Source organism: Urocitellus parryii, chromosome 13, assembly GCF_045843805.1.
Source record: "Urocitellus parryii isolate mUroPar1 chromosome 13, mUroPar1.hap1, whole genome shotgun sequence".
In the NCBI taxonomy this organism is placed as follows: domain Eukaryota; kingdom Metazoa; phylum Chordata; class Mammalia; order Rodentia; family Sciuridae; genus Urocitellus; species Urocitellus parryii.
The window spans coordinates 12,829,441-12,852,920 of NC_135543.1; positions in this window are offsets into that span (position 1 = coordinate 12,829,441).

The following is a 23,480-nucleotide window of genomic DNA, read 5'->3' on the forward strand; positions in this document are numbered from 1 at the left end:
CTCCCTGTACCACCCTTCCAGAGGATGAAATTAAAATTGAGCCATACATAAATATTAATCTCATCTCCCATGGTGACGCCCTAGGAGCTTGGGGCAGGTTGCTCTCACATCTTCTTCAAGTCTCCATTTTCTTATCTTCAGAATAAAGATAATAACACCTACGTCTTGGGGAGATAGGAGAAATAATTAGACCTGAAATGCTTTGAAGATGAAAAGGGCCACATTGCTCTGGTGCTCATTTTTTTCTGGCACCAAAATGCTGAAGTTTCCATTTGCATTGGCAAGTTCCTCAGGAAAACCCAAGATGAGACATTGTGAAAGTGTGTGTGGCTGACTCCTGGCACAGGCCAGCCTCGTTTACATTCGTATTTTTCTATTGTCTTAAAATATACACTCTCCTACCTGCTTATTGTTTTGAAAACTAACACAAAGAGAAAGAATCCAACATTGTCGTTTTTTCCTGTGCAAATCTTACATAACTAAATAGTTATCGAGACATTTTCTCTTACAGGTGTATTCTGGTAAATAAGGGACAAGTGATAGGAATAGAAACCCTAATGAGTTAATACATCCAAGGCTGTGATGATCCAGGGCTGACACCACCACAAAGAAAGACACAGACATTGTGCACTTCTTCAACATCACTTTTGAAGCTGTCTTACCAAAATAAAACAAAACAAATCTGAATATAATTTGGCCTCTAGATCTTGCTACAAATTTCAAGAAATATGGAGAACAAAGGAAAAGTTTAACTACATCATAGAGATTCAACCAACAAAATTCAGACCATGGGAAACTCACACAACCTGTTTTCTTCAAAATGAAACTTAAAAGGGAAACAGATACCAGGGGAAACCTATCCATCCAGGTAAACATGTGAGACATATCAAATAATCACAACTATTTGCATCTAGCTTCATGCAAACTGTTTTTAAAAAAATTAAGGAGAAAGCCAAGGAGATTTGAACGCTAATTGGATATTGATATTATTAAGAAACTGGTGTAATGATGATATCAGTATTCCAATTCAAGTAGAGATAGGCACCAATAATTTTACAGTTAAAATGAGAGTTCATTACAGTATGCTCTTGACTTTTCAATATTTTTAAATATTCCATAATAAAAGTTTTTTTAAGAAAGAAAAATGTAAAAAAAAATATTAAAAACCAATGAATTTAACTCTGAAGTGGGAAAGGCTGCTAAGCAAAATTGGTTATTTTTAAGAAGGTTTTTTTGGTTGTTTTGTTTTGGTTTGGGTTTGGGTTTGGGCACTAGCAATCTAACCCAGGGGCATTTTACCATTGAGCCACATCCTGAGTCCTTTTTATTTTTTATTTTGAGATAAGGTCTTGCTAAATTGCTGAGTGACTCACTAAATTGCTGAGTCTAGCCTTGAACTTGTGACCCTCCTGCCTCAGTTTCCTAAGTTGCTAGGATTACAAGCATGAGCCACTGCATCCTGCATGAAAACAGGTCATTTTACCCAATTAAGCAAAGACGCCAGGGGGCTGTAGCATCAGTGGGATGAAAAGGAACCAAAGAAGGATCAGGATCGGGAAGAAGAAAATCTGCCCACAAGGGAAACAGCTTAAAGCAGGGGATAACAAGTGTCGGTTCTAAGTAGATTGGTCTCGCGTAGCTCAGGTATTGGACAGCAATTGATAGCCCAGGCTCTGGATTCAAGTTTAACTACTGGCTTCTCACTTCTAAGCTGTGTGGTGTTGAGCCAAATGCTTACCTCTCTGTGTCTCTGTTTCCTCTTGCAAGGTAGGATATAAGAGGATATAAGTTCCTACCTAATGGGCTGTTAGGAGGGTGGAATGAGCAAATAAAGTCAGGTGCTCAAGCAGAACTTCGCATAACAGAGATGTGTGTAAAAATCATATCTTTAAAATCTCCTCCACTGATGCTCAACATTACTGATTATCAGGGAAATATAAATCAAAACCACAGTGAGGTTTCACTATATACTCAGAATTGCTAAACTGAAAGCCAGTGGGCAAGGATGCAGAGGAACTGGAACTCTCTCACATTGCTGGTGGGAGTGCAGAATGCCACAATTGCTTTGGAAAGCAATTTGGCAGTTTCTTATAAAGAAAAACATACACTTAACATATGGTCCAACAACTCTGCCCAAGAGAAATGAAAACATGTGTCCACATAAAGACTTGCACAAAAAAATACCCATAACAGCTTTATGTGTCATGACAAGAAAAGAGAGAACAAATGTCTCTCAGCAGATAAACAAATTTTAGTATGTTCATATAATAGAACACTGTTCTGAAATTTAAAAAATGAACAACAGAAACACGGACAAGTCTAAAAATACCATGCTAAACTTTAGACAAAAGTATTATATCAATGGTAATAGTAATTCCCTGATTTGGGTACTTTTACTATGGATGTGTATAAAAAAAAAGTTTGTTTTTGAGGAAATACTCAGTGGTAATAAGGCAACATATCTGCAACCATTCTCAAGTGATTCAGGGAGAGAGATGGACAAAATAATAAGACAATTTTGCTAAAATAATAACTTTTGGAGAATTCAGGTGAAGGCACATGGGAATTCCTTGTATTATTATTGCAAAATATTTGTTTATTTAGGGCTGCACTCTGAATGGTGTGACTGTCATTTACAGGAAGTGCAGATGGGTTTTGAATGATCCCAATCTGTGATATTGGAGTGTGGTGGTCCCAGAGGCTCAGGAGAAGCAAATGTAAACCCCCTCTGGAAGCAAACAACCCTCTGGCCTTCAACTGAAATCTCCTAACAATACTGAACATGTAAATGCATATACAGTAAAAAGAATAAATACTAACCTGGCATACTAGGAAGCAAGACAACATGAAGATGAAAAAAAAAGTGACAACCAAAATAGACCCAAAAGGACTCCAGATACTGCATATTTGGTTGAATGTTATTCTGGGTATGTTTGTGAGATTAACACGAGTTGGTAGAATGAGAAGAGCAGATTGCCCTTCACGTTGTGAGTGAACGTCATCTGCTGAAGGGCTGGATAGAACAGGTGAGAAAGGATTCTCTCTTATTCCCTCCCAGCCTGTCTTTGGATTAGGACATCAGTCTTCTTCTGCCTCCAGACTCAAACTCAGACTGGACATTCCACCATTGGTTTTCAAGGTTCCCAAGCCTTTGAAGTTGGACTGGAGCTATACTGTCAGCTCTCTAGGGTCTCTAGATTGTCAGCTGCAGATCTGGGGACTTCTAAACTTTCATAATTATTGTATAATCCCATTTCTTATGATCAATAAATATACATATATACATATGCGTTTCCTATTGGTTTTCTGTTTCTCAGAAGAACTCAGTTGAGTATAGGTCTTGGTACCAAGAGTGGGTGTTGCAGTAATAAATCCTAACCATGCACAAGCAACTTTGGAACTGGGTACTCAGTTATAGTTAGAAGCCGGGTGAGTTTTGAGGTACAAGTTAGAAACATAAACATGAAGAACACTTACAGTGAAGTCTTGGATGAAAATTAAGGGCATGTTATTAGAAACTAAAGAAGAGGTGATTTTCTTCATAAAATACCAACTATCTTGGCTGATCCAGGTTTGTGTTCTGGTATTTTGTGGAAAGTATAATTGATAGTCAACAAAACTGGATGTTTAGCTGAGAAGATTTCTAAAGCAAAGTGTTGAAGAAGCAGCTTGGTTCCTCTTGAATACTCATAGTAAAATTCTGGAAAAGAAACATGAACTCAAGATGGAATTGTTAACCAAAAGGGAATATGTGAAGAAATCAGAACCTTCATATATTTCTGATTGGAACATAAAATGGTGAAGCAGCTTGGAAAAACAGTCTGATGATTTCTTAAAATGCTAAACAGAGTTACCACATGACCCAGCAATTATACCCCTCAACATATGCCCCCTGTGAAAACTTACACCCACAGACATTTATACATGAGCCTCTGTAGCATTACTCTTAATAGCTAAAAGTAAAAATAACTCAAATGTCTATGAACTGATGCACAAATGCAGACAATGTGCTGTATTCATACAGTGGGACATGATTCAGCCATAAAACAAAGTTTGATACATGCCACAACCTGGACGTCCCTTCAAAACATTACACTAAGTGAAAGGAGACAGACGCAAAAGACCACAGAGCATGTGATCCTGTTTAGGTGAGATGTCAGAAGCAGCAAATCTAGAGGGACTGAAAGTAGATTAGTGGTTCTCTGGACTGGGTGGGGGTGGGGCAGGTAGGTGTAGTGAAATGCGGAGTGACAGTCACTAAGGCAGAGTTTCTTTGGGCTAGCGGGTTGATAGTTGAACTCTCTGTGAATAGACTTTTTAACAAACATTGAATTTTATACTTTGAAAGGGTGGTGGGCTTCCTGGTGTACACATTAGATCTCAATTTGGCTATTATCTTTCTAAAACTATGGAAACGTCACATAAACAATAGTAGGGAGCCAGCTGCAGGTGGAGGAAACCCACTCTGGGCTGGACACTCATTAACCTAATCTCAGGGCAGATGCAGAAGTTCTGGGAGAAAATAAGAAATGATGGGTTAATGGAGCAGTGGGTGGGGCGGCTAATGACAGAGTCCAGTCATCCCCAAGCGACTGGGTGCTCTAGGTGAGCAAGCCTGAGTCAGCCCAGAGCCACCTCCTCGCCCAAGCAGTCTGGCAGCCGGTGAAGTCACAGGCAAAGAAAAGATGACGGGACCGTTCCTGTGCCCCCCATAGAGGATGTGTCCGCTGAGAAACACCACAGTGGAGGGCGCTAGGGAGGGATTCAGGGTCAATATCCCCTTGCAGTTTTTATTCATGAATTAATGCTCACTGGGCTGCAAAACAACGACTGAACTTGGAGAAAGAGGGGGCAAGTTTCTAGGGGTCCCGCCTGGGAGGAAGAGATGGCTTTCCTGCAAGGAGTCCCAGCCACAGCCAGGGGACAGCAGGGACAGATGAGGGGAGGCTAGACCTCCCTGTCTCTCCCCATGGCCAAGATTCCCCCTAAGTCAGCAACACTGTTCTTACTAGTTGACAAGGTTCTGTCCACTCCTGATCACTCATCACCACCACCTAAGCTTACGGTTAAACCACACTTCAAAACAGATTCCAACAGGGCAACTTCCTATCAAGGCATTTTAAGATTTTTTTTTTTTTTTTGTACCAGGGATTGAACTCAGGGGTATTTGACCACTGAGCCATATTCCCAGCCCGATTTTTGTATTTTTTTTAGAGACAGGGTCTCACTGAGTTTCTTAGCACCTCACCATTGCTGGGGCTGCCTTTGAACTAGAGATTCTCCTGTCTCAGCCTCTCAAGCCGCTGGGATTACAGGCGTGCTCCACCGCCCTATTAAGGCAGTTTGATAACCAATTCATTTGAATTCTAAAATGGAATCCAACAATTTAGTTTCTCCAGAGCATTTCTCAGTGGAAAGAGAGAGTAAGATATACAGATGAGGCATTTGGCCCCAGAATCCCAAGCCAGCTCCAGCACTCATAAAATAAGTGTTCTCAGATTATATGACTTTTCTGAACCTCGATTTTCTTGTCTATAAAATGGGAATGATTATTCCAAACTCACAGAATTGTTATCAGGATTGAATAAACATCTTAAATTGCGAGTGAACGCCATCCTCTCCGCGCATACAAGTGAATGTCCACATCGTCTTGACACTCAGCTGTCTAGTGGGATCCTCCCTGCCCCGGCTACACGTTGGGATTACCTGGGAGCAATAAACAAATACAGTTCCCAAGCCCTACTGGGAGAAATTCTGGTGTCATTGATTTGGGGTGGAGCCCAAGTGTTAGTATTTTTAAAAAGCTTCTAGGCGATTCTATAGAAGCCAGGGTCAAGAATAACTGGATAAGAGTGTTCTCACATTGAAATCTGAGAATCAGTTTCAACAAAATCACCTGATTGATCATAAAATGAGGATTCCAGAGAAGGGCCCCCCACTTTTTGCCTACTGATTCATAATTTCTGGTAGGAACCAAAAAAAAAAAAATCTCTATTTTTAACAGCTTCCCCAGGTAATTAGGATTTTTAAGACCAGTAAGGAAGGGAGAAGAAAATCTAAGTGAACCAAAACTTCATAAGTGTGGGGAAAAGACAATTTTTTCTTCACATCCCTTCACATCTTAACATCCCTTGGTCCTGATATTTGGGGACCAATTATCTAGACTTCCACCACTTCCATCCTTCAAAGACAAAAGACTAACTGTATGATTACAGGATCCGAAACCAGGATGAAGACGCTCTTAAGCCAAGTTACCTCTCGCGTTAACCAGAAAGAGTGTGAAGGCAACTCAGCAGCCTGTTCCACCGGGAAGGAATGTCAAGTTCGTATGCTGAGGTGCCTCTCCTTCCCTCTCCTCTTTTGAACTTCTTCCCCAATTTTGAGGAGCAAGAGGACAGATTTTCAGATAAAGATTCTCATGAAAAAAAAAAGTCAGAGTGCCAAACCTTGACTCCCCAGGGCACTGCCTCAGGAGGGGCATTCGCTCTCAAGGGAGGTGGACGGGCTGCGAGCAGCCGGGAGGTGGGAGGGGATGGTGTGGAAGAAGGAGAGTCCTACCAGGGAAGGAAACCAGCAAGTCCCTTTGGATTCTCAGGGAGCTCCAGATATGCTTCCTCAAAGAAGACACTACAAATGCTAAGAAGAGCTTTACAAGAGTGACAGCCAATCAGCAAGATCCACAGTGAGATCTCCGAACCAAGATCCAACTCAACTGGTGGAGTCCCTGAAAACCCAGTGTGTGTCAAGGACATGACCATTATCCTTTCTCCCAGGTCCACACCTAGACTCAACCTGACTGTCTCCTTGACTTCTCCACCCCTTACCCGCCATCTCTCATTGTGTCCAGTCGCTTCCATTCTTTTTTTCTTTTCACCTTTTCTTTTCAGTCCTCTCCTTACCACTTCCACTGCAACTAGGAGTTTTCCTGGCTATGTATATATATTGAGGATTTGTGTCACTACAAGGCTAAATATTATCATGACATTCATGCAGATGAAAGGAGATGGATCTCAGGGGAGTTGGGTAATTCCCAGGTGAGGTGTCCCGCATCAGTAATGTGTGGTCCTCTGTGTCTCCTGCTTGTACTCTTGCTGTCCTCTCAAGACTCCGTACTGAGCCATCAAAACTACATTACCCACTCCCATCTCTCCCCCAAAGCCACACCAAGGAAAGCCTGCCTTCTTCTGGGTTTCCATAGCTCCTGGTACCTTCTCATCAGAAGCTGTTCATGCTCTTTTTTTAAAAGCTCTCCCCTTGGTCCCCTAAAGTTGGGAGAAATTAAGAGGGAGAAAGAGGAAGACGGAGAGAGAGCTCCTCCATGGAGAGGGCTGGGTCCAGCACAGCTATGAGAGGGAAGGGGAGACATGACCCTGGGGTCTTGCCTCAGACCCTCACCTCTGCTTTTCCAGCTTCTTCTCATTATCCCCTGCTGCCTCGTCACCAAGCAGCCTCAGTTCTCTCCAGACCCTGTGTTCAAACAGGAACATGGACTCCACTTCCCTTAAGCACCTACCACCACTGACCACAAACGGAGGGCTAAAGCCACAGACTTCCTGAAGACCTGCGGGCCACAGAGGAGCTTGGTACTAGAAGCAGCTTCAACGTAGAAGTTCAATGCCTCCAGAGCATCTGGTTGGCCCTCCCCCTCCTGTCTCCAAGACTCCTATTTTTAAAACCTTCAGAGGAAATGAAACTCTTAACATTAAGGTAGGAAGGAAGGGAGAGAAGGTGGAAGGGGTGAAGGAAGAGAGGACAGAGGGCTGACCGCAAGGAGAGCCCCGTGCCACAGGTGCAAGCAGAGCAGTTCTGCTCCCTTGCTCCCAGTGTCTCTGAGGTTGGTGTGAAGTTATTAAGAATTTTTACCCACAAAGGAGCACGTCCCTAGAGGGCAAGCTCTGCCACTGCATCCTGGGAAGTGGCAGGAGCCTGCCACAGTTTTTATAATAGTGGAAGAATGAGCTGTGTGGTGTAGCACCTGAATTGATGGTCTCAGCACAAATGCAAGATTTTCAGTAAGTAGCTAGGTGTATACAGATATAAATGTATACATGGGTATGCTTCCTAGTTCTGTCCACTCAGAGAGCTGTGACAGCTGAAACCCCGACATCAATGAGCAACCAGTATCCCACACCTCACTGAACGCTCTTGAAGAAATGGTGGGAGGAGAAATAGCTGGGGGTGAAGTGCAAGGAGAATACAAAATGAGCCAGAAAGTAAGAAAGTTCCCAAAGAGAGATGGCATATGTCAGAGGACACAGGATTCAGCCCAAAGGTGCTCCCATTTGCCAAATTGGAGACAAATTGATTATAAAAACAAATAATCATAGCAACAGATTATAAACCCTCCTTACAAACAGGAATCCACCAGTCCTCATTAACAGAAATAAATGATTAAATCAATGAAAGAAGACGAATTTTTTTTCCTTAAAGCAGAAAGCAAAATGCTCGATTAAAATCCCAAAAGACAGAAAAAAAGTGTGGAAGACTAAAACAGGAGCAAAGAACAAGGTAATAAATAGAAAAGAACAAAAAATATGACAGATATTAATCCGCATAATGTGAGGAAAGGGGAAAAAATCTCAGGGAAGAGCCACCCTGTCGAAATGACTGCATGACACCTTTCCCAGAGGTCCACGTTACACATGTCCATCATGGGAATTTTCCTGGACTGGCCAAGTTTCCCCTCTCACTGTGAAAGAACTTCAAGGTAACCTGATTGTTTTCCATAGGATGATATTTTGTTTTGTACACCAAATGTTGGTAAGGATGCAAAGAAAGTAGCTCCCTGTATATTGCTAAGGGTCCAATCCCTCTGGAAAATGGTTTGCCAGTTTGGGATATGACTCAGCAATCAAAAGGAACAAACTATTGAGAACACCCCAAAACCTGGATGAATCTCCAGGGAATTATGCTAAGGAGGGAGGAAAAAAATCTTGAAATGTCACACAATGAATGATTTCATTTAGATGGTATTTTCAAAATGATAAAATTAGAGAAATAGAAATGAGCTTAGTAGATGCTGGGGCCGGGGGTGGCAGGGAATGGTGGTGGGTTAGTGTGATGATCAGAGGTTGCTCAGGGGAGATCTTTGTGGGAATGGAACAGTCCTGTATCTTGGTTGTGATGTCAGCTACCAGCCTCTGTTCAGATGGCTTAGAACCACACAACCATAAACATCGTAAGTTTCCTGGTTTTGATACAGTTGTACAGTTTCCTAAGATATAATCAATGGGGGAAACTGAGTGAAGAGTGCCTCTCTGTACTATCTTTGCAACTTCCTGTAGATCAATAATTATTTCAAATTTTAGTAATCAAAAAGAAGCACAGTGGAGCACCTCTGAGAAGTGGCTTGTCCAGTTTTCTTTTCAGGGTGCCTGGGATGTACAAGTTGTGCCCGTTCTAGAATATATTTGAAGGTGAAAATGAGGAGATTCCTCCTTACTCCAGATCATGAGGCTAAAGGTGCATAATTTAACACCAGACCTTTTGGTGTTACAAAGTCCAAATATAAGTTTCTGAGAGCAGATGGAGCAGCTCACTGAGCGCTCCCTAGTGCACTATGCACTAAGGCAGCTGCAAAGATCATCAAGCCTGGACCCTACAGCCAAAGCTAAGGCAGTGGACACAGGACTAAGGCATGAACCAAGTACCTCCAGTTTAAAGTACAAGGGGAGAAGCACTGGAAGCTTGCAAAAGGGGCATCCAACCTCCACCAGACCCTGTGACCCGGCAGGATTCTGCTGGCACTGGGGATGCATATGAAATAAGGCCCCATCCCTTCTGTTAGGGAGTTCCCAGCTAAACAAAGAACTGGGCACTCGCACAAACAACTGCGGGAACCTTCCAGCTAAGTGAAGTAAAGCTTCCACTGGTGCAACTCTGCCTGACCTGCCTGACCGCTGCCTCTGGAGGCCACGCAGTTTCCATCAGCAGGGCCTTGGTGATAAGCAAGCAGAGAGCGGGGCAAGCCACAAAGCTACAGAAGCAATGCTGGGCAGGACCACAGCTTAGCCCTGGGGTGCTCGGGTTCCCTATCGGCAAACTCAAGAAACCAATACTGAAGAGCTATGGGTCAAGCAGATCCTTTGGTTGCAAGTCACAGAAACACAAGCTTGACCTGAGAAGGGAGCGGTATACGTTCTTTTAACCCAGTGCATAGGCCAGGAACTCCTCCCAACCAGGACTGTATCTCATTCAGCTCTGCCTTCCTCCTCATGTTGGCTTCCGTCTATGGCTGCAGGTGGGCTTTCCCAGGCAACATAGGAAAATTTTTTAGCAGTTAAAAAATAAGGCTCACATCCAGGTCCTTGGTCACCCTTGCAATGGAGTTAACTGAACAGTATGCTTGGGGAATGAATGCTGAATATTCACATCCACCAGCTACGCATCACAGTATCCTGTCACCAGAGAGCACAGAGCTTTACCCTGCAGCCCCAGTTGGAAAGACCCGACCACAGTTTTCTGAATGGCCTGGCTCTGGTCATACACTTTCTGCAGACCAACTACTACTGTCGGAGTCTGTCGTCAGTAAAGGGCACCCTACAGCTCCTTGAATTCACACTGTTCCATATTGCAGAAAGGAGGATTCCTCAGATACCTTTGCAAAGACCCAAGGTTAGTTATCATTGTGATGATCAAGCAATAATCACTTTACTATTAATAAGTCAAAAGTCTTCATTGATTTTGACTTCACTAATTTGAAATTTATTATTCTCATACATGCATGGTGCTGGTTTGTATTTGCTTTAAAGTACAAAATAACTTTTTTTTAAAGAGAGAGTGAGAGAGGAGAGAGAGAGAGAGAGAGAGAGAGAGAGAGAGAGAGAGAATTTTTAATATATATTTTTTAGTTCTCAGCAGACACAACATCTTTGTTGGTATGTGGTGCTGAGGATCGAACCCGGGTCACACGCATGCCAGGCGAGCGCGCTACCGCTTGAGCCACAACCCCAGCCCCCAAAATAACTTTTTTTATATTTATGAAACATCGATATACATCAATTTTATAAACATATAAAAATGTGTTCTCATGTAGTTGACTAGTAAACATAGGTATCTCCACTTATTATATATTTTAAATTAAATTATATTTATTTTGCAATAGTCCATAATTCATAATTTTCCTTTACCTAGAATCAATTTTTTCCCAATGATTCTAAGCCAACAGGGGTTTCCTTCTCTTTCTCTCCTTCTTTCCTCTCTCTTACTCTGTCCAACCTTCCCCAACTGCTGCTCCCATAAAATCTCTAAAGAGCTCATTCATTTCCTCACAAGACAAGATATTTGGCTCTAGGATACAAATGTGATTGGGCAGGTTCTCTGCCCAGGGACCAGGCACAGCTCCAAGAAGGCTTTGTTCCAATGGAGAATCACCCAAACAGGCCCCTACAAGAGGATCTCCAGATTCCAGTTTCTAGGAATGAATGCATCTCTGTTACACGGAGCCCCACACCCTGTCTTCCCTGAATCTTGCTCAAAAGGATGAGCTCATGCTTTGAGAAGGGTTGGGAAGGAATTCTTTTTAGCAGTTAATGAAAGAATCACATTTCAGGTCCTTGGGCACCCCAGGAATGGATTTACTGAACTGTACCCTTGAGGAATGAGTGCCGAGTGTTCACATCCATCAGCATGACATGCACCTCACCTTAGGGAAACATTTTTATGTGGTAGTAAGTAATAAAATACATATGCATGCATTTCCAGAGACATATTTACATGTCACAGAAGTAGGAGCAGAAAGATGGGGACTCTTTAACTTCCTGTCAGCGATGGCTCCCAGTGATGCTTCTTGCCAGTGACTGACATAATCACTTTCCCATTCTGACAGCACATTTGGAAGAGACACTCAACTTGACCCGTCAGACACACTCTGTGTGTGTGTGTGAGTGTGTGTGTGTGTGCATGTGTGTGTGTGTTGTAATATTTTCATAAGCTACCATATGCTTTTAATTTATTGCATTGTCAAATGTTGGCACTTACTCAAAGTTCAAAGAAAGTTCTACTACCTAAGAAATAAAATAGGTAACCTGTTTCCAACCACAACACTCTTAATTGAATAACTTTAAAAATGAATGAAAGGTGAATTTTTCAGAGCCATGGTACAAATGGTTCATAGAACACAAGATTAAGCCTATGTACTCTGAATTCCCAGGACCCTCACCTTGACACCTCCCGCAGTTCAGGTACCTGCCACCCCAGTACTCTCAGAGCAAACTCTGACCCTGACTTTCTTCCTGAATAGCACTAGCTCTCCCCTTGCCACATGGCCCATGTCTCCTTCCACCACTCTGAACCACTTTAGAATCCTGTCCCCTCATGAACAGAGTGAGGTGTTTGTGTTGGTGTGTGTGTTACTGGACACGGCTTCCACACTCCCTGTGAATTTTTCACTTCCGCTCTCAAGCCCTCTCACTAACCCCACACTCAGCCAAAATTAGCATCAAAGATGTAAAACAGGAAACGTTTGAAAGGAGGATGATAGAGATGACCCAGGTCTCCTAGGCCCCACCTCTACTCCAGTAAAAGACCCTCTGATTTAAGAATGAAAGAAAAAGAAGATTTGGAAAGAAGGTGAGAGACGAGATTCAGTGTGAAAGCCTCACAGTTGGCCTGTCCCTGGGGTAGTCAAGTGGGTGGAAGGAGAAGCCCCCTTTTAAGATGTCAGAATCCTGAGGCTCAAATGCAGGGAGAGGCCCAGGGACCCAGCAAACTCCTCAGACAAGTCGTCCCTGGAGTTATGGGTTGTGGCAATCTTAGAAGGAAGGGTAACACAGAGTGTGCCTGGGCATGGGAGGGCATCTGAGGAGCCACGGCCAGGCCCCAGCACGGACTATGTGATATGTAAGTGACTTTGGCCCTCTTACACCACATCCCTGGTCCCCTACAGCATCCTCTGATGAAAGGTGAGTTTCATGCAGTTGTCCCTCAAGAGAAGCATTCCCTAACTTCTCTCTTCCCTCTGAATCTAAACACGTTAACAGAACTTTCTCATCATAACATTTATTTTGCTTAAAATAGCTTGTGGTTTTCTCAGCTCCTGGACTGAGGTCCATGTCGTTTTGACTGCTTCTGTTCCCCAAGATCAAATCCAGTGCCTGTCCTGTAACCGGCATGCAGTGGAATCTAGCAGATTCTCTACTTAGAAACTTTCAACTCAAAAACTTTCTGTTATTACATACAAGCACATCTGGAAGTCAGGAGTGCGTCACATCTAATCACCAACAAGGTTACAGCCTGATCATCAGTATAGTTATTTGATTATAGTTAACTCGTAGCTGAGGCAAACAGGTGGGTTTTGGTTTTGTTTGTTTGTTTGTTTGTTTGTTTTGGTATATGGCCCTCTCCTCTCTGACTCAAAGGATGACTGTTGGAACACCTTTCTTCCCAGAAGAACCATCTCCACTTCTTGGTATCTTTCTCGATCTTCAAAACCCAACCTAAAAGGGTTCACATTCTATATCTTATTTCAGGGGAGAAGTCAGTTCTACAGGGAATGATTCGATGAGACCATTCATTTTAAATGGTCTTGAACTTGATTGACTTTTGCTCTCCCAGTTATGAGCAGACCTGGGGACAAAGTTGCCCAGTGCAGAGAGCGGGTAAACAAGAAGAACCTCAAGATAGACGCCAAGTCTTAGGAGGGCGGAGAAATGCTAAGACATCCTAACAAGCATGGAATGGCGGAGACTGACACAAGATTCCCTTGCCTACAGCGTTCCTGGTGCTGACATTCTAAGCCCTGCTGGGAACAGCAGCCCAGAGCCTGCATACCATTTTTATGTGTTCCTCAAGCGCTGAGAGCCTGGGATGTGTCAAACACTCGGGGCACAGAGCGGAAAGGCATGGATCCTGGTCCTCAGAAACCCACAGTCCAGCAGAGCAGGTGACCACAGTCTGATGTGGGACAGATGGTAGAACAGAGCCATGGGTGGGCCAGAATGAGAGCAGCAGGGCTGAGGGAAGCTGGGACTGCAGCAGGGGGAAGGATTAGGAAATGGAAGGGGTGGGCTTTCCTGGGAGGGAGCAGAGGAGAAGGAGCTAAACCCCCCTTCCACAGTCAAGAGCCAAAAGATAATGACCACAGCTGGACAGTCCACAGGTAGAAAGAAATGTGTGTAGGTTTCTTGGAGAATTGGAAGTAAATTCTAAAATGATTAGTTTGAATGTGATGAAGACGGTGGCGTCTGAGCAGGGGAGAAGTGGAAAGAAGGAAGCTGTGTGACACTCTTGGGTCCCCGATAAAACCCAACACTAAAAACTAAAGAAGAAAACAATTCACCAAAATCTCATTTTGAAAGCTGCATCGTGTGGAGTGCATTATTGCTAAGTAACTTCCCACCGTTGAATATTTAAGTTCCTATTTTAGCCTAACATCAATAAGGCCACAGCGACCAGCTTCATCCACAGATCTTGGTCTGCGTCTCTTTTCGCCTCTTTAGGGTAGATTCCACTTCTGGGGCAGAAGGCCCAGAAAAGTTGCACCCTTTCCCTTAGCCCAGGGCTCCTTCTGGTGAGACCCAGTGAAAGAAATTTAATTAGTAACTAGCTTAACTATTTACTGATTTTAATCAGTTATATGTTAATTCTTAGTTTAACTTCATGAATGCATCTCAGTTCTGTTAGCCCACTTCAGATCCCAAGGGAATTCAGGGGTGTGAGCCACAGTCTCGGGGTGTGCCAGCTGTGCTGGCTCCAGAAGAAGCAGCTGTGTGTTGGAGTTGAGAGAGCCACGGCTTCCAGTGACGGCCACCCCAAGAGCCACAGAGACCTGCAGGAATTGGGAGGAGAGACACAGTTCAGCCCAGTAAATGGGTGTGCAGCATCCAAAGCCAGGATCATGCTCATATTCCACGGCTCCTATTCCCAGAAATATAACTGTGGTTGGAAGCCTGAGCAATTGAACCTCTGTATGTAATGTCAAGCCATCTTCCAGAACCCTTGATCCCACTTTGTGCTCCATAGCAATGACACAAAGACACACTAACCTCTTGGTCCAGTCAATTTATTGATGTTGGATGATCTCTTTCTTTGTGGATTTTGGACAAATGGTGAGATGTTACCCTGAGATATGAATGGCAAATTGTGGAACAGCTAATGAGATGTGCCCAGACCCGTGGGCTACTGGGCACTGAAATGTGGCTGGTCCCTATTGAGATGTGCTACACAGGGGAAATACACACTGTGGAATGTAAATCATCTCATTCATTTTTATATGAGTTGTATGCTGAAATGATAATATTCAGGATATATGGGAAATAAATCTAAATATTTGGAAAAAACACACTGTTGAAATTAATTTCACTTGTTTCTTTCTTTCCTTTTTGTGGTGCTAGGCAAGCACTCTGTCACTGAACTACACCTCCATCCCCCTCACTTGGTTCGTTTTTCCTTTTTTTCTTTTTATGTGGTCACTAGAAAATTTTAAATTACATATGTGCTCACACCTTTTCTATTGAACAATACTGTTCTATAAAGAAGCATTCTTCAATTCCATCCAGAGAGCAGAGAGCCAAGACTTACTTCACAGCGGCTCCCTAACTGGCCCCTTCCCTAAGGCCACCACCTCTCAGAGTTTTCATGGGGCTGAAACAAATAGCTCCCTTCTGAATCCCTGTGACCTCAGCAAGGATAGAGAATCGTAATTTCTGAGAATCACCACTAGGGGGACCTCTTACCACACCAAAGACTGAAAACTAGGACATTCTCTCTTCCTACCCTTGTTTGGGATATAGGTTCTTTTAAGCCAACTCGAGATTGTTAATTAACAGATGAGTTGATTGAACTAAGAAATTAATTAATATTGAGTGAGAGAAAGTCTCCAAAATTTACAGACGAACCAAATATTGGGGAACTGTTCCCATAGCCAAAAAAATCATTTAAAGAAATGACAGTATTTGAACTCCTCTTTTAAATTTTCTCTTAAACAATTTGAATCACAATTTTTTAAACATTGATGAATAAAATTCCAAAATCTCCTGCTGTAATTGCTGTATTTATAAAGGAGTGTTGTTCTGTCATTTGTATAAAATATTGACAACCAAAGGGTGACTTGATAGTCAATATTAATGTCCTGTCATAATTAATGTTCTTAATGGCAGTTACTCTTTAAAGTTAATTGTGCCCAAGTCCTGCTTCTCCTTGGAACTTTCTGGAAATATTTGGATCAGGAATTTGTTTAAGTTGACATTGCTGCTATTCAGGTCTCACTTGCTGACTGGTGCCCTTATAAGAGGGAAATTTGGCCACAGAGACTCAGACACACGGAAGAACAGGACACATCAATGATGGAGGCAGAGATTGGAATGGGTCGGCTACAAATTGCAGGCAACCCCCAGAAAACAGAAGAGGCAAGGACAGACTCTTCTCTAGAGCCTACAGAGGCCACCTGACACTGATGACAGCCTCCAGAACTGTGAGGGAATCTATTTCTGCTGTTGGAAGCCACCTAGTTTACATTACGTGGCCAAAGCAGCCCTAGGAGAGTAAAAGACAGGGGTCCCTTGAACAGGGAGTGGAGGGTTGAAGCTGACCCACCAGAACCCCAGCCACAACCTTCTCCTTTATGTGCTAAGTCATTTGACCAAGTATCTGTAAAATTATTTTTTAATTCTTTCAATTTATCACAGAAATATTTCAAAAGTTGCAAAGAATTAGGAAATCTACCAATCTACTATGCTTAGATCTGTTTTCATAAATGTGAGTTAATTTGTGAATGAATCTTGAAACTATAGATATAAACACCACCCAACCTGCCTGTCGTATGGGTCTTTGTGAAGCCGAGGGAGAGATGGCATCCCCCATTTCATCGCCAACCTGCTCCCTCCCACCCCACCTCAGTCCTCAAAATAACCCAGGATCCTGATCCTAACTATGGATAAAATCAGAGTGATCGGGGACAAATGATGTAGCCAAACGCATTCAGTACCTGATGCACACTTATCTTCTCTGGGTTAGACTGGAAAGGAATGTTCCCAGCAGAGATTAACTAACGAACTGATTGGGAAACAATCTTCCCTTAAAAGTTCTCTGGAGAAGAATCTGCGTGAACCGTGCAGTTGGCATGATCCTGCTCTCATACCTTGGTCCCTGCCTTTGCCCCTCTGCAGAGCCCAGCCTCTCCTCTCCTTCCCTGAAAAGACAGCTCAGTAGTCGTTCCTCCTAGTGGCCAGCCCAGAGCAGCCCAGAGCAGTCTCTGGTCCTCCTGCTGCTGCAACACTCTGCTCACCCTCCTCACACACAGCGCACATTCTTTATTTCTCCAGATGTGAACCATTTGGAAACTTCAAAACAGGGATCGTGCCTACAGAGAGCCAACCATGAGTCCCAGGTCTGAGATTAGCAAATGATAGGCACTCAGAAAGAGGATAAATCAGTTATTTGAAGTTGATTCCCAAAGAAAGCATGATTGTGTAGAATGTAAAAGGTTCACAACTTTGCTTCTTTCAGGGATTGCTAGTGTTATGTGCCGAGATGAAGAGAAGGGGCCAAGGATGGCAGAAACCCACGCTGCTCTGTTTTGCTGAAAGAGGGAGCGTCCAACAGCACTCACGATGTGATAAAAACGCAGATACTTGGAGCAATGGAGACAGAATGTGCTGGGGAAGGTGATGAGTAGGAGCCTGAAAGAATGAGAGAGGACAATGCCAAGTGGAAAAGAAGCTTCATTCAATCAGCATCAGGGCCCCCGACTTGGAGCCCGTTGGGGCTGGCCTGGCCACCTGCAAAAACCTGGACGTTATGTGTCAGAATTAACAGCAAAATCTGAGTAGAGACGTTAGAACGATAGCATCCAATACCCTGGCAAAGTAATGGACCCCAACTACAGTCCATTAGTAAATTTTCCTAGAATTTCATACCTGACCGTCTCATTACAAAGGTAGCTTTCTGCTGTGCCTGCCACAGTGATTTCTAGAAGGGATAGATTGCTATGATGGCTATTTCCTTTTCCCTTAGGAATAATGCTACACCTTGGCATCAAGCAGTTCATAGAGGTGAAAATAAAAAGCACCACCTTCTACTGAGTTTCCACTGTAGGCCAGACACCGTGGTTCATTATCTCTCATCTTTGCAGCAACCATGTAAAGGAGGAATTATTATTCCAGTTTCAAAGATAAGAAAATTAAGTTTCAGAGTAGTTAAGTGTCTGTCCTTGAGTCTCACTTCAAAATCTCTTTTATATCAGTGCCTCAAGAGTCAGGCATAGGGTTGGGGTTGTGGCTCAGTGGTAGAGCACTTGCCTAGCATATGTGAGGCACTGGGTTCAATCCCCAGCACCACATAAAAAACTAAATAAACAAAATAAAGGTATTATGTTTCTCTACAACTAAAAACATTTAAGAAAGAAAAAGAAAATAGTTAAAAAAAAAAAAGAGGCACAGAAGCAAAGTTGTGCCTCTGAGCATCACAGGAATGTCAAGTGGTATAATTATGCTGTGCTTCAAGCAACTGGCTTAAAGCAGCAAGCAGTTTGATGGAAATGTAGCTCAACCTCTTCACTGACAAGCAAACTCAGACAAGAGAAGCTGAATCATCTTCTCAAAGCCCAAAATCAAGACAGTGTTCCAGCTGAGCACAGAGCTGGGGTCTTGTGATTGACTCACACTGTCTTCCATCCAAACCCCTAACTCTCTAAGTCACCAAAGCTGTTGAGTGCAAGTCAGGATTATGACCTAGGACATCAAGACTCCAAGCCCAGAGAGAGCGCTTTCCACCAGACCCCAACATGCACATGCAGCACAATAAAATCTCAACGTCACAGTTGGCAGTTGAAAAATAAATTTGTGTGGTAATACGCTTGAATTAGACAATCAATGTACAATGCTGCTTTTTTTTTTTTTTTTTCATTTGGGAAATTTAGAAGGACCATGGAGGATTAGGTGTCTTTCACAAAACAGTCACCTCAATTTAGATTTGTTGATTGACATATTGGCCACTTGGATCAATTACATGATACTTTACACTCCAGGGTCTTTGAAGAGATCCAACTTCTAAATCAGCTAATGTCTCCATCTCCCTCCAAGGTATAGATTTCCTCTGACCTGAATCTACCCTTTGGGGGCTCTTGTAATCTCCATTTTCTGCAGTTTCTCACTTGTCCCTGGAACAATAAAACGACATTGTTTAGGGGTATTCCTTGCCTTGATAGGAGTAATGCACTTTCTCTTTTCAGAGGGAACTTGAACCTTTTGCTTCTACAAAGCCCCACCATTGAAAAAATAGGCCCTAAGACACGGAGAGGAAAAGCCAAACACTTCTGTCTTTCCATGTCTTTATTTGCAGTGCTCCCAAGCATGACATCTCATTACGGCGATGTTTTGAGAAGCAGTGAGGACTTGATCACTTGTGATGAGCACTGGGATCCGACGCGTCTCACCCGGTCCTCACAGACCCAAGTTGCCTCTTCACAAAACCGATTACAAAATTGCCTTTTGGATGGCTACCAGTTGTCACTCATGTTACTGAGCATTCTGTGTGGTACTGTTTGGCCCCGTGCTTCATGATGCTGGGTTTGTTAAGCTATAGTATTCTCTAGGAGGACCAAGGGCAGAGAATGGAATTTTCCAATGAAAAACAGCCATTTTGCAACTTAGAAATATCACTGGCCAGGAATTGCCCTTGGGAATCCTTTGTCTGGCACAGCATAGCTTATTTTCCCAGGATGACCTTAGGATATAATTTGATAATGAGATCATTTGGCAACCTGGAACTTTAATACAGTGAAATTAAATAATTGAATTGGCTGTGGTTTTTAACTTCTCCTTAGTTTTCCAAGGTGGACTTTGGCCAAGATTATGAATAAACATTTGGCCTTTCAAGACTTCCATTTTGTAATTACAATTTGAATAATATGAAAAGACAGCTCTCCCCAGTAGCACTGACTCTCTTTATACCCACAAGTAAGTTCCTTTGTGGTCTCTAGTTTCCCCACAAGATGCAGTTCAGGCCCTACCTTTTCTAGAATCACTGCAGCCAATGTGTCTCTGCACTTGTTTTTAACTCCTCAGATGTAAATTGTCTTTATCAATAATTTCTGTTTGTATCTGCTTTATTTTTTTAACTGTCTTAGAGATTTCCAGAAAGAAGGGACCATATGTGATTTCTCTTTGGGATTTTGTTTTTTAAACATTAATTTCAAATGTGGCATACCTGATAGAATCTCGATTAGCATCAGTTAAGTGATTGAAAATTATTATTGGTTCAGGCACAGCTGTGTCACCAATTCTACAATCTTTCCTTAGATCCCCAGGGTTTACATCTACTTACACATGTAAGTAAGAATTCATTCCATATGTTTTGATTCCAAAATGCAACACAATTACAACTATAGTAGAACAGGAGTACTGAATTTCATACCTAGTTAGAACATTGAAATAAATCATTTTCAAATCTGTCTTGAAATACAAAATAGAGAAATGAATAAATCACAAAGAAGAAAGCTACCTGATGATTTTCAATCTTAAGGTTTTATTCAAGTTGATCTCTTCTTCAGGAGTGGCCAGCTCTGTCTCCACACCTCCCTCTACCTCAAGTACTACCCTCACTCAAAAATTTACCAAAGGGCCATTTACTAAAAGTTTAGCGCATTAAAAAATCAGCCTTCTCAAAGTGTCATGTGCACAACCACAACCAACTTAGTTTATTTTCCTGGCACAGTTACATTGTTTAAAAATGTTTTTAGGGTCTGGGGTTGTGGCTCAGTGATAAAGCACTTGCCTAGCACATGCGAGGCCCTGGTTTCGATCCTTAGCACCATATAAAAAATAAATAAATAAAATAAAGGTATAGTGTCCAGTTACAGCTAAAAAATAAAATATTAAAAACATTTTTAGTATCAAGAAATGACATATATTGATGCACCTCAAAAAGATAGATGACAGCAAAACTCAGGGTCTTGATAAAGATTTGCTTGACGGAGTTAGAAATGAGCTTCTAAGAAAGATGAAAGGGAGCACCACACTGCTTGCAGACGGGAAAGACACTCTTAAACAGATACCAGAGTTGAGTCCTCTCTGGCACAGTGTATAACTGCTACTCTTACAAAGTATTCATTTTATTTCTGCTTAATCTTATTGTCATATTGACATGATTTAGCAATCAAATGGGACAGTGCACAACTCCTGCACACTACAGTTCCTGGGAAAATATTCACTTAGATAACAATTAGCTCATCAGGAGAGTCATTCACTTGATGATGATACTGTTGCTGTCTGTGAGATTGTGCCATTCAGTGCCGGGAGACATCCTAAGATAGAACTTAAATTCTCCTGGGTTCTTCTCCAGAAACTAGTCCCTGAGATGGAGAGGTTATGTTTTAGACTAAAAATGATTCCACCCTAATACCTCACACCAGATCTCTGTGTCGACTTAGTGGTAGAGATCCTGGAGGGTTTTGCTTGTTCTAAAGACATCTGGAATGAGTCACTCTGGAGAAGAGTGCTTGGTGGACAACAGGAGCTTCAAAATCCAGGGGAGTTTTGCCACTGGGATCCATATGGGTGGATATGGTCTGAAGTTAAGTACGTTAGTCCAATTTCTGTTACTGTAACATCTACCTGATAACCAACTCATAAAAATAAACGGGTTCTTTTGCTTCCCAGATTTGGAGTTTCTGTCCACAGTCAGTTGGTTCTATGGCTTTGGGGCTTGTGGCAAGGAAATACATCATGGTGGGGAGCATGTCCCATGGAGAGGGAACAAAAAAGAGGAAGAGAAAGAGATGGGGTCCCACTGTCCCCTTCAAGGGTGCTCCCCCAGCAACTTGAAAACCTCCCACCAGGCCCCACCTCTTGAAGTGCCACACTGGGGACCAAGCCTTCAACACAGGGGCCTTTGGAGGATGCTTATCCAAACCGTATCAGTACAGAGAACTGAAGCCCCTTTTCTAAACTGAGTGCTTCTCTTCCATATGACATACTGGGACAGCACTGTGTCATGAAGCCTTTCTTATAAGCACCCGTGATCAGTCACTCCATTTTTAAATCTATTTTTGGAATCTTAATTAATGCAATAATTGTCTTAGTTCCATAAAACAAACTGTAGATCCACAAATGTGACGGTTGCTTGTAAGTACTGTATTCAGAATACAAAAATCTCACATGTGTCTCTTATGTTAAGAGAAGAGTATTAATTTCTCCTGTCTCCTTTACATGACTTTGGGGGGCACACCCTAAGGTGGCCCCAATGAGTCATGTCCTGGGACCATCCCCTTCCCCTTGAGTGTAGACAGGACCTGTAACTTCCTTCAAGCTAATAGCATGTGGCAGAAGTGAAGGGATGTTGCAGATACAGTCAGTTGACCTAGAGTCCACTAGAAAGGAGAGCCCTTTAAAAGAAGGCCTGAGCCTTCCCCGAAGAGAGTCTGGAAGCAGCAGAGAGGGAGACAGACATGCGACAGTGCCCTCATCTGGGGATGACATGGGGCCCGCAGACGTCCTCAGGGCAGGGATCTCCTCTTTTCTTCTCTGAGGACGCCTGGCGTGGCATTGCCCTGTAAGGTGACAATGACAATGACGAATGGCAGCCTGATCCCCACACCCTTGTCCCGTGACTGATTGACGTTGATGGGTTAATTCCCGAGTCCACTTCTCACTTCACAAGCTCACAAGCTCGCTGTGGCTTCATGTGAATAAAATGCTGAAGAGCATTGAGGGAGAAAGGGCGGGGCCTCGGGGCAACTGAGCTCCTCCAGAAAGGTGTGCCACCTGAGGTGGCCCAACAGGTTTCCGGCCTGATAACTGCCTGTGAGTCACCTCTTTACAGGACCAGTTCTGTCAGCACTTACTTGGCCTTCCTGAGAGTTGCACTCCAGGTCAGGGAGGAGCTGGCAATGCAACCACCTGAGAGCACATGGGTAGCTGTGCAGGGCATCGTCAGGGCCTTCTGGTGTACACTGCATTTCAAATGGCCCAGAAGACTGAGATGGATTCAGTCTTGGATGGTCTGCATGAGAAACCCTGTAGTTTTATTTATTTATTTGTTTGTTTGTTTATTTTTTATTTTCAGACAGGTTCTAAGTTGATGAGGCTGACCAACTTTTGATCCTCTTGCCTCAGCCTCCTGAGTTGCTGGGATTACAGGCTTGTGCCATCAAGCCCAGTGTGAGACCCTTTCAAAGGCGGAATCCACATACGTTAACTGTGATCCCCTTTGACCTCCCTCATTTCCAAAGCAGGAAAGTTTCATTTCACTCAACAAACTTTGACTATTTAAGCATATATTCTGTGGGGGTATATGAGGTGGGTAGGAGCAGAGGCAGTGACAAAAGTTAAGTGAGGTAAAGTCTCAGACCTTGGGGATTTTACCATTTAGAAAGGTAAATCACTGTCACGAGGCTAACAATTTTTTAAATACCTGCTGTGTGCCAGGCACTGTGTTAGGCACTCAGCATACATTATCCAAATGCAATTTGAGGTCCAAATTGTGATGAGTTCAGGTTTCCCAAGGAAGTAATTCAGATATCCTGTATTCAAACTCCAGCTCTG